At 39.0% G+C, this 12,645-nt stretch overlaps 2 protein-coding genes across 13 annotated transcripts in view; one reads left to right on the forward strand and one right to left on the reverse strand.

Annotated features, from left to right (window-relative positions):
- The window catches only part of LOC106505750 (uncharacterized), a 742,696-nt gene that overhangs the window by 598,308 nt on the left and 131,743 nt on the right, over positions 1-12,645 (reverse strand). The gene's annotated exons all lie outside the window — the stretch shown is intronic.
- Positions 1-12,645, forward strand: part of KCNMB2 (potassium calcium-activated channel subfamily M regulatory beta subunit 2) — a 313,395-nt gene that overhangs the window by 164,671 nt on the left and 136,079 nt on the right. The window contains exon 1 of one of the 5 annotated variants that reach the window (XM_005670002.4): positions 1,179-1,411. The exons of the other annotated variants lie outside the window; for them this stretch is intronic. The gene's annotated coding sequence lies outside the window, so the exon portion shown is untranslated. Of the gene's footprint in view, positions 1-1,178; positions 1,412-12,645 lie in introns of those variants that run through there. 5 annotated transcript variants of the gene reach the window in all.

The raw sequence follows: 12,645 nt of genomic DNA on the forward strand, positions 1-12,645 counted from the left end.
ATGGGTGAACTAGCAGCCAAGGTGCATCTCTTGATGACCTGCTCCAACAACGTGGTGGTCTAAGAACCACCACCATTACAAAAATTTCTGGAGTTCCTGTCATGGCTCAGCGGTAACAAACCAGACTAGTATCTAGGAGGACATGGGTTTGATCCCTAGCCTCAGTGGGTTGGAGATTGGGTGTTGCTGTGAGCTGTGGTGTAGTTCACAGACATGGCTTGGATTCCACATTGCTGTGGCTGTGGCTGTGGCATAGGCCAGTAGCAGCTACAGCTCTGATTTGACCCCTAGCCTGGGAACTGCCTTAGGCCATGGGTGCAGCCTTAACAAAAGACATATATATAAATTCTGTTCTGTGAGACAAACCTACATAGAAATTCCCAAGTAACAGAGACACCAGAAGGTAGACATCTCTGATCACTAACCCTTATGGAAAAAATATCTATATTGTCTTATTAGAGTCTGTTTTTTGTTTTTTTTTTTTTTTGCTTTTTAGGGCCACACTCATGGCACATGGAAGCTCCCAGGCTAGGGGTCCAAGTGGAGCTACAGCTGCTGGCCACAGTCACAGCCACAACAATGCAGGATCCAAGCTGTGTCTACAACCTACACCGCACGTCACGGCAACGCCAGATCCTTAACCCACTGAGGGAGGCCAGGGATGGAACCCACACCTCATGGTTCCTAGTCGGATTCATTTCCACTGCACCACAATGGGAACTCCAGAGTCTGATAATTTTTTTAAGGAAAAGAGAATTCCTCTTACATATGAAACCTTATCATTATTCTGTTAAACTCTCAAGGTCTCTACATATTTTTCTCTTGTCCATGAGAAATGGAATCCTTCAAAAAAAAAATAGGCACTAGCCATAAAAGTGTTATATTAATTTTCCAAGAAAAAGATTCCTGATTATGATTAAATTGCACGTCTCTTCCTTTAGTAACCCACACACATACACACACACATGAGATGAAAATACCACACATGACCTGTTTTCTTCACTGCTTCTAGACTTATCCATATTTTAATTCAATATTTATTCAGCAAATATTTCTTCAGACTTGCAAGTAGTCAGTCTCTTGCTGGACATAAGCCAAAGTCCTTGCCTGGAGGGGTTTGCTGGGAAGGCAAACCCTCAAACAAGTATATTATAAAGTGCTCCCTTAGACTTGACCCTATAGTGGGGGCAATGAAGGAAGTAGCTGTCTCTTTCTGAGACTACCAGGGAAGGCTTCAGAGATGAAGTGACTCAAATAGGTCTTAGAGGACCAGTGGGAATTTGCCAAGCGAAGACTGAGGCCACTTGGGACAGAAGGAAGAATATGAGTGAGGATGCAGACACAGGCGAAAGCTCGATGTGGTTGTGAAGAAGGACCAGGGGGCAGGAGTGAGTGAACCAAGTTTGGAAAGGTATGTTGCAATATTAAGAAGGGTCTTTGGGTCAGACAAGAGTTTGCACTTGTTAACCTGCAGGGGGACAGTGTTGTTCCAGTGAAGGCTTTTAAGCAGCAGAGACCAGATAAGATCCATTTTACTAACACCTAATGTTTGCCAGCGTGTGGCAAAGCTTTTGCACTTGAATCTAGGACCTCTCTTTTTGAGAGAAGGGGAGAGATCAGCCATGGAAATCAGAACTGAACCAGTCATCTGTCTAGAAATAATGCATCTGCTGCTTTCTGAAGCTCTTTATACCGGATTCTGAAATTCTGTATGTCTGCCCTAGCATTTCTGTAACACTGAAGAGAAAAAAAATATCGGACACTTTATTTTGAACAAAATTTACAGAGAGATTTTGAAGGTTCCAGCCCACTTTTTCAGTTTGAGAATCTCAAAGAGAGTTTGGGGCTGATTTGAATAATGACTTGTGTTCCCAGGAGCTTTGTGCTTTGGTAAGCAATGTTGGCTGATTATTGCCTCATGTGTTTCTGAAACAGCTGCCTGTCTCCTTTTAGAGCTCTATTCTAGGGGGACTGCAAGAGCCACAGAAGGGAATTTAACTCCTGAATATTCAGTTCATTTGGGTAGAAAAGAGATGAAAGAGCAGTGGTACAGTTTCGTTTGCTCATTTCAGAAAGTTAGTGGTTTTTTGATGCAAAAGGTGAAAGGACTATTGAGTCCTTCTATGGACCCAAATAGAAGTTCTGTGTGAGCCATTTATCTGAGGCCCATCTTTTCAATATTTTGATGTATGTCTGCCTACCTGCGTCTCTGAGCCAACATAATTTTCAGTGAGGATTCATTATTTATTTCAAAGAAGAACAAGTTAGGGCCTGCATCACGGAGCTGTCTTTCTGTTTTCTGAGCCGTACTATAAATCTAGTTTGTTTGGAAAACCACACCAGGTTCCTGGGGTTGGATTTATTGCCATCTACAATAAGGAACCAGCTTTTACTCATTTAGAGATCATTAAACACTCTATTAACTTGGTATTCTTCATATGCTGTATGTATTTAATTGTTGGAGTTTGGTTTCCTACCCACCAAAATTTTAATCACGTTAGAATAAAGGGCCCTGGGCTTGGTGAACTTCCCTTTCATGGGCTAGTGAAAACTAAACAGAACTGACAAGGACTCTGTGTAAACAGAAGCCAATTTTGTAGGAGGCAAGACAGAGGTTGGCAGTGGTCCCATGGCCCCGAATGTGGTTTATAAACGATGCTAGAATTAGCTGCCCCTTTCCCATGCTATATAACCATCCTCTGTATTGCTCCCCTCCTATGTGAGGTGTCTGTCCTTCCTGAGAGTTGTTTCCAACTGAATACACATATCCTTCTTCTCGAAGTTTGTAATTCAACCAACTCCCAATGGTTCTTTCGAATTAAACATGGACTGCTCACTCCCAAAGAACAGAGGAGAGCATCCTGCAGCTTTCGTTCACATACTTTAGCAGTGATCTTGGCGTCTCTTCTACATTTGGTATTTCTGACAGTGCCTAATGCTTAGCTAATATGCAAAATTGCAATAGTATCAAATACTTATGGAGCACTTACTTCCTGTCAGGGAAATACTATTTCTCCCATTTATCTCCCCCACAACAATCTTATGAGCTAAATGCTATTATTCTCATTTTATTGGTGAGAAAACTCAGTCTTAGAGAGTGAATTCACTGGTGGTTACAGGATAGGTAAGAGGCAGAACCAGAATTAGAACTTGCATTTCTTAATACCACAGCCCTTGGAAGCATCTCCCATATGAGAAGTCTTCCCTACATGTTAGTTACTCCGAGGGGCCCGGAGTTCTCTGGACAAGGTTGTATGTGGCTCCAAGTCAGAGACTGGAGAGCTCTCTCCCAGGCACATGCTGTCTCCTTCCAAAACTGGCTCACTTAAAGAGAGGAGTTCATACTCACAGATAGTGGTAGAGTCAGGCTTTTTCTTTAGGCATTGCTTTTAAAAAAACAAAACACTGCCTTTTTGGAATAAGTTAAATGATTAGCTTGTCATGATCATGTTAATGTTTTAGTTTGGGAAGATTTCAGTAACTTAGGAAAAAAGATTATATATATATATATTCACACATGCATATGTCCCAAGATGTGTCCAGATATAAATGGAAAATTGAAGGGAAGAAAACTAGTGGGTATTTCTATTATGCTTTTTATTCTTATATATAGTTATATATAGTTTGACCCAGGCTTTTAGACTGGGTACCTGTTCCCAGAGCCTATCTTCCTCACCACTGTTCAAGAAAAATTTATCTTCCTCCTATCTTGCATCACAGCTTCCACCTGTTTCTAACCTCCTCAGACCCTGCCCAGGCTTTCTCACTTACACCTTGAGTCCTTTTCTTGATCATGTTTCTCTCAAGCTGACATTGGTTTCCTTCCTTGGCTATGATTTGCTGGAAGTTTACTCCTGGGCCCTCTAAATAATGATGGCACCTAGTACAACCTCATTTTAGGGATCCTACTCAGGTGCCAACCTACAGGGTCCATGTTCCCCTGAGTTTGACTCAACTAACTCCCCCAGACAGAAATGGACAGTTGAGGTTAAAAGTTCCTTCTGCTCCCATGAGGCATGATAACTGGCTTCTGTGCCTGGGAGATAAGATAGCTTCGGGGAGGCATCCTCTCAACAAATATAGTAATCCTTTGTATTTATGTGTTCCTTTACAGTTTACAAAGTTAGCATTACCAACTTACACAGCAAGACTCTATGGAGTACCTGCTATATATCAGGCACTCTACTACACTAAACAGGTAGAAAGATTAACAGGAAAGCCTCAGGATACTCTGGGGACAAAGAAAGCTAGTGATGGGAACTTACCCAGGAAGGGAAAGGAGAGTTAGAAGTTTTGTTGGTTCTGACATCTTTAGTTACAAAAGAGGCAACTTGATCTTAGGTGACTACTAAGAATTACAATCTCTAAATTCTCTGTCTTCTTCTAGACACTTTACTTGTTCTATGTCAACAGCATCATATATTCTTTTCACCATGTCTTTTCCCTTTCATAAATAAAGTTTACCTTATACCTTTTTGTTTCAGTGTAAAATTTGTCGTTTCTAATTTTCTGCCATACTAATAGCAATCTCTAGTCTGAGCTCCTCTGTGAAAGCCACTCTCCAAAAGTGCTAGATAAGAACCACCCCCAGCCAATTACAACTCATGTACTTGGGATATAATAATGTCTTGTCGCTTTGTGCCTGACAAGGGACGTTTTCTTATATCTCCTCTCCAGTAGATGTTGTTCTATGCATTGTCCTATGTTGAGGTAAAAGAAAAATAACTTTACTGAGTATCTGAGTCTGCCTGTCTAATCTACCTAATTTTCCCCTCAAGGAAGCAAACTTTTCCCTCAAAAGTCAGGCCTATAAGCTTAGAAACATTTTTTTTTTCTCTGTTCCCTGACCCTGGAATCAGAAGATTCCAGTTTGGGCACTAAATGACTGTGCAGTCGCTGCATCTTTCTGGCCTCATTTTCTGGGTTTGAGTTGTGGGATTATGGGAGTTCTAAATTGGAATACAATGGGCAATTGCTTCAGGCTACATGTCAAGTTGGGACAACACCTGGGCTTATAGTATGTCCCAAGTTCTTCCCTGCCCCACACAACCTGAGAAAGCTCATCAGAAAACAGCCGGCCTACCGTAATAATCGTAGCCAGTGTGATTACTTTTTTCTCTGTATCATTTAGGTATTTTGCTGACCTAATCAAATATATGGTCCTCCATACATCACAGGGACATAAATCTTGTCTTGCCTCATTCTAAACTCACGGATCTAGATTTGGGCTCCTGAGTATCATAAGACGCTGTGAGGCCTCCAAATGATTTGGGCTCCTGAGTATCATAAGACGCTGTGAGGCCTCCAAATGATAGTAAGACAGAGTTCCACCTGTGCTATGGACCTCCAGCAGCAGGAGCAGGTCCCTGAACTGACAAGCTCTCACAGCCTCCAGCCCCTTCTGTGACTTTTTCAGCTGCATCATTACACCAGGCTGAGTCTAATCAGTTCTTTCTGGATCAGGCCTGTTTATGGAGCATAGTGTGCTACAGCTTAGCCTGGTTTCTTACATTTTCAACACTTTATTCTTTCCCTTATAATTATTGAGCATCGACACACTCTCTTTTCAGCATAGCAAATTCTGCAAGGGCCAGTGGTGGAGGGCAGAAAGGTGGGGGGGGGGGGGGGAGTCTGGCATTGTTCCAAGCAGGCCAAAGTCATGGGCTGTCTCTCACTAGTATCTTCACCACAAGGGATTGCAGGATCTTTGAACATTCCTGTGGGCTCCAATTCGAGTCCTCTCTTCAGGGTCTGGTGATGCCACAGTTTACCTTTGATCCCTAGTGAACAGGTGGGAAGAGTCTCACTATATGACTGCTAGGTGACACTAAGGGCCTCTGAGCCCCTTCAGAAGTGATTAATGCTGCTCTTGTTAAAGGGCAGTGGGTGACATCTGATTTCACCTTTTCCAACTTTTATTGTTTTCTTTTTGACTTTTTGCTTCTAAATCCTGTTTTCCTCCAGTGGCTTGGAAATGTGTATGATTTTCAAATGGAACAAGTTTACAGTTTTTGTTTTCTCCTGTTCCACATTAAAACACTGTGAACTGGAGATATACAGCAGATTTGTCAGTTTTACAGTCTTTATGTCCAAGTATTTCTTTTACTCCTCACATTTTAAAAATCATCAGATAGTAAAATCAACTTTTTTTTTTTTGGTGTTTCATTCTATGAATTTTAGTACATCTATAGATTCAAGTGACCACTATCAAAATCAAGATAGAGTTTCCTCAACCTTTTATACCTTGAGTCTTAAATCCTACCCCATCTTGAGCTCCTGGCAAATGCTGTCCTACAGTGTCATCTTTCCCAGAATTACATGTAAATGAAATCACACAGTATTTAATCTTTTGAGTCTGGTTTATTTCAACTAGCACAATGCATTTGAGACTCACTGTTACTGTAGTATGTATAAAGGGTTTATTCCTTTTTCACTGCTGAATAGTATTCCGTTGTATGATGTACCATAGTTGTTTATCTATTACCCCCTGAAGGGTATTTGTGTAGTTTCCAGTTTATAGCAATTACAGATAATCTACTATACAAATTTGTGTATAGGTTTTCATGTGGATGTTAAGTTTTCATTTTTCTGAGATAAATGCTACCAAATACAATTAGGTTATATACTAAATGTATGTGTAAATTTATAAGGAACTTCCTTCCATGTTGTAGAAAAAAAGTGGCTATACATTTGTCATTCCTACCAACAATGTACAAGAGTTCTCCTTTTTCCACATCCTTTCAAGCACTGAGTGTTATTGTCGGTATATTTCAATTTTAGCCATTTTAATAGTTGTATAGTACTCCCTCGCCTTGGTTTTACTCACATTTCCCAAATGGCTAATGATGTTGAATATCTTTTCATTTGCTAGTTTTCCACCTTTATATCTCCTTTGAACAAGTATCTGTTTAAGCCTTTGCCCATTTTAAAAACTAAGTTGGTTATTTTCTTAAATTTTAAATATTCTTTTAAATTCTGAATGCAAGTCCTTTTGTCAGATGTATGATCTGCAAGTATTTTCTCCCAGTTCATAACCTGTATTTTCATTTTCTTAAAAGAGTCTGCAAAGCAAAAATACCGAATTTAGATGAAGAGAAATTTAGTTGGTTTTTGTTGTTTGTTTGTTTGTTTTTTGTCTTTTTTGTCTTTTTGCTATTTCTTGGGCCGCTCCCTCAGCGTATGGAGGTTCCCAGGCTAGGGGTCGAATTGGAGCTGTCGCCGCCAGCCTACACCAGAGCCACAATGCGGGATCCGAGCCACATCTGCAACCTACACCACAGCTCACAGCAACGCCAGATCCTTAACCCACTGAGCAAGGGCAGAGACCGAACCCACAACCTCATGGTTCCTAGTCAGATTCGTTAACCACTGCGCCACGACGGGAACTCCAAAGAGAAATTTATTAATTTGGTGTCACATCTAGTAACATCTTGCTTACTTCTAGGTAACAAAGATTTTCTTCTGTGTTTTTCTGAAAGTTTATGATTTAATGCTGTGAGTTTAGATTATTCATTTAAAGTTAATCTTTGAATAAGGAGAATGATGTTGAAACTGAGTTTCTTTTTTTGCATGCATATATCTAAGTGTTTCAACATGGTTGAAAAAACTGTCTTTTCCCCATTGAAGTGTCTGCTTTTTTTTGCATTAAAAAAAAAAAATCAGTTGCCTGTGGATAAATTTCTGGATTAAAAAAAAAAAATCAGTTGACTGTGTAGATAAATCTCTCTGTTCAGTTCCATTTATCTATGTGTCTACCCTATAACTAACACCACATTATCTTATTACTATAGCTTTATAATGAGTTCTAAATTCAGTAGTATAATTCCTAATTTTGTTTTTCACTTTCATAATTGCTTTGGCAGTTCTAATTCCTTTGCCTTTCCATATAATGTTTAAAATCAGATTTTCTAGGAGTTCCCATTGTGGTTCAGCGGAAACAAATCTGACTAATATCCATGAGGACACAGGTTCGATCCCTGGCCTTGCTCAGTGGGTTAAGAATCCGGCATTGCTGTGAGGTGTAGTGTAGGTCACAGATGAGACTCAGATCTGGCATTGTTGTGGCTGTGGTGTAGGCTGGTGGCTATAACTCTGATTCACCTCCTAGCCTGGAAACCTCCATGTGCCACAGGTACGGCCCTAAAAAAAAAAAAAAAAAAAAGACAAAAAAAAAATAAAAAGTAAAAAAAAATTAAATCTGGTTTTCTATATAGTTAAGATATTCTGCCAAGATTTTGACTGGAATTGCACTCAACCTATGTAATCAATTTGAGGATAATTAACATCTTTACTATTTTGAGTATCATGAACATAGTACGTCACTCCATTTATTTGTCCTTGATTTATCAATGTTTTGCATTTTTCAGCATACAGAATGGGTATGCGTTATTTAGAAGAGTGTTTTTAGTTTCCAAGTATTTGGAGAATTTTCTTCTATCTTTCTGGTACAAATTTCTAGTTTAATTCTACTATGTTCAGAGAATGTATTTTGCACCATTTCAATTCCTTTCAACTTCTTAAAGTTTGTTTTGACCAAGAATATGACCTATTTGGTGAACTGCCTATGTGCAGTGAAAATGAACATTTCATGTGCAATCACTGGATGAGATGTTCTATGTATGTCAAGTAAACAGAGTTAAATATTGTTTAGATCTTTATTTCCTTATTGATTTCCTATTTAGTATTTCCAGGAATTTCTCAGATAAAATTTGAAATCTTCAAAAAGAATAATGGATGTTTCTATTTCTCCTTTCAGTTGTGTCAGTTTTTGCATCATGTATTTTAAACTTTATAGTTAAGGGCATAACATTTAGAATCACACTTCTGTTTAGTGAACAAATCCTTTCATCATGATGTAATCTTATCCCTAGTAATTTACTTTGCTCAGAAGTCCACATTGTCAGACATAGCCATCCCAATTTTCTTTTGATTAGTGTTTGGATGGCATATAATTTCCCACTGTTTTACTTTTAACTTACCTATGTAATTTTGTTTGAAGTGAGTTTCTTATAAACAGCATGTATTTGCTTATTTTTTAATCCATCCTGATAATCTGTCTTTTAGTTGGTATATTTACAGCATTTGTATTTAATATAATCAAGATAAAATTATGGATACCATTTTATTTTATTATTTGCTTTCTTCTTTTTGTTTTCTTTTTTGTGGTCCCCCCCCCCTTTTATGGCTGCACCTGAAGTATATCGAAGTTTCCAGGCTAGGGGTCAAATTGGAGCTTCAACTGCTAGTCTATACCACAGCCACAGCAACTCCAGATCCAAGCCGCATCTTCAACCTATACCACAGCACATGGAAATGTCAGATCCCCTACCCACTGAGCAGAGCCAGGGATCAAACCTGCATCCTCATGGATGCTAGCCAGATTCTTAACCTGCTGGGCCACAATGAGAACTCCCTTATTATTTGCTTTCTGTTCATTTCCTCTATTTTGCATTCATTTGTTTTCCATTCCATGTCTTCTTTGGAGTCATTTAAATAGTCTTAGTATTCAAATCATCTAATGTGCTTTTTACTATATCTCAGTGTAATTTTTTTGTAGTGGCTGTTCTAGGGATTAAAATATACATACTTTACTTCTTGAAGTCTATATTGAATCAATTTTACTACTTCAGAAGTTCCCATAGTGGCTCAGAGGAAACGAATCTGACTAGTATCCATGAGGACATGGGTTCGATACCTGGCCTCACTCAGTGGGTTAAGGATGCGGCACTGCATGAGCTGTGGAGTAGATTGCACATGTGGCTCAGATCTGGCATTGCTGTGCCTCTGGTGTAGGCCAGCAGCTACAGTTCTGACTCAACCCCTAGCCTGGGAACATCCAAATGCCATGGGTGTGGCCCTAAAAAGACCCCCAAAAAAAAAAAATTTACCTCTTCAAGTGGGATGTAAAAATCTAACTACCACAGAGGTCTATCATTCCCCTTTATGCTGTCTGTGCTCACTGAAAAACCTCAATGTCAATATTCTAATTTTTTCATTTAAGCATCAAACTTATTTAAAGAACTCAGGAGAAGGAGAATAATCTATTGTATTTACCATTTTTATTGCATTTTGCTCATTCCTGATGTTCTAAGTTTCCTTCTGGTACCAGTTCTCTCCTATGTTTGAAGAATTTCCTTTTCTGATTCTTTTACAGCAGGCCTACTGCCAACAAATTATTTTGGTTTTCTTTTGTCTGAAAATGTTTTTATTTCACCTTCATTCCTGAAGGATATTTTCACTGGTTGTAGAATTCTGGGTTCATAGGTTTTCTTCCTTCAGATATTTCCTTAGATATTACCTAATATATACTGAATCTGAAGAACATTAAGATTGCTTTTATGGACCAGAGTCTGTTTCATTTTGACTTCCTATCATATGAAGATATACGCTAAAACAGGCATTCAAATATATTATGTATTTATAATTCTACATTTTCCCTCAAGATTTCAAAGTAGAAAAGCTGCCATATCAAACAAAATATTCATTTAAAATAATATAAGATGTTGAGTTGACATAGCTCAAGATCACAACCTGTCACTATTTTCATTAATTTGGTCCTTTTCCCACAATTAACTGAAAAGACATATTGTCTCTCTTTTATTACAGTTCTAATTCTCATTTCACTTAATTTTCTCCCCCTGTTGTGATCATACGTTCATCATTGCCCTGACTAGGGACCACTAGTTTGCAAGTTAAAACCAAACAATCTTCATTAATAATATCTACCATTGGAGTTCCCATCGTGGCTCAGAGGTTAGTGAATCCAACTAGGAACCACGAGGTTGTGGCTTCAATCTCTGGCCTTGCTCAGTGGGTTAAGGATCCAGTGTTGCTGTGGTGTAGGTCGAAGACGCAGCTAGGATCTGGCGTTGCTGTGGCTGTGGTGTAGGCCAGAGGCTACAGCTCCGATTGGACCCCTAGCCTGGGAACTTCCATATGCCATGGGTGTGACCCTAGAAAAGACAGAAAGACAAAATCTATATCTATATCTCTATAGATATCTATAGATGTCTATAGATATATAGATATCTATAGATATATATAGATGTATCTACCATCTGCTTCCCTCATTGGGCTGCTAATTAAACAAGATATAACAAGCCAATGATAGCATAGATCTTGAGTGTTTAGGTATTTATTGAAATAACAAAAAATCATCATACACCTTTTTAAAGGTCCAAGGAAATATAAATTCTAGCTTTCATTATATCTTCACTCCATGTACTAGTCTCAGTACATATTTCTCCCCTCTAAGCTGAAATTCTTATCTGGTCTTGAGTACCTTCCTCATATCTCTCTCCCACCTTGTTCACCCTGAGACTTTCAATTTGGTCTTTAGGACTCAAATCTAATTATCACCTCCTTAAAGAGGATTTCCTTCACTTCCTCTTTCCCCATTGTGGTAAGACAGAATTATAGCCCTCCCCCAAAGACGCCCATGCCCTAATCCTTGGAACCTGAAAATATGTTTCCTTTCATGGCCAAAGGAACTTTGCAAATATGATTAGGTTAATGATCTTGAAATGGGGAGTTATCCTGAATTTTTCAGGCTGGCCCAGTCTAATCACATGATTCCTTAAAATTGGAGAAACTTTCCTGGTTGTAGTCAAAGGGAGACATGACTAATGAAAGAATGTCAGAAAGATTCAATGTTTTTGGCTCTGAAGATGGAGGAAGGGAGCCACAAGCTAACAAATATGGGCAAACTCTAAAAGCTGGGAAAGACACAGAAACAGTTATTTTCCAGAAAGGAATGAAGCCCTGCTAATACCTTGAATGTGACTCAATGACACCTGTGTCAGACTTTCAACCTACAGAACTATAAGATTTATACTGAATTTATACTGAATTTGTGTTGCATTATGCTGCTAAGTTTGTGGTAATTTGTTATAGTAGGAATAGAAAACGGATGCTAGGTTGGGTTAAATACCCCTTCCATAAGCTCTTGTTATACTCCACACATATTGCTAACAATACATACATAGCACTTATCATGCAGTATTGACATTTTCCACTTACTTGTCCTTTTCTTGTAATAAAATGTGAGTGCCTTGAAAGCAAGTGTAGGTGTTATGTGGGAATGTGGTTATCTGTGGATTTATTCATTCATCACACACAACAACTACTGAGGCTTCCCTTCACACCTGGGACAGACTCCAATAATAAAAATACATTTTATCACTGCTCTTTCATTCCAATCAGTCGAAGTTTCATTAAAGAAATAGAACAAGGATCAGTTCCATTCTAATAAAGATGGTTGACTTCACCCAGACATGGACCCTAACAACATCTGTATCTTTAGATCCTGAAGTCAAAGGACATTAAAGACATATTTGCATCCACAAAATCTTTCCAGTGAATCAGTGAGGTCATTTGGGGCAACATGATGGGCCAAGGAGAAGGCACAGACACTACAGAAAGGAAATGCAATTGCTGATTTTTCACACAGAGTGTCAGGCAGGAGGCATCAAGCAATGTTACCCATGACACCATCAGACAGATGACTATTTCTAAGCCAAGTATGAATCATGTTAGTGCTGTCTGTCCAAGAAGAAGAGATGAGGCTGACTTTGGGATGAATTTGTGTGCTTGTTGGCTCTTTGCAAGAGGTACCTACCAGTCAACTCTGCCAGTACAAGGTCTAAG

Source organism: Sus scrofa, chromosome 13, assembly GCF_054392235.1.
Source record: "Sus scrofa isolate SSC_HxYL_T2T_F1_AM1 chromosome 13, Sscrofa_HxYL_maternal_Yorkshire_Landrace_v2.0, whole genome shotgun sequence".
Taxonomy (NCBI): Eukaryota; Metazoa; Chordata; class Mammalia; order Artiodactyla; family Suidae; genus Sus; species Sus scrofa.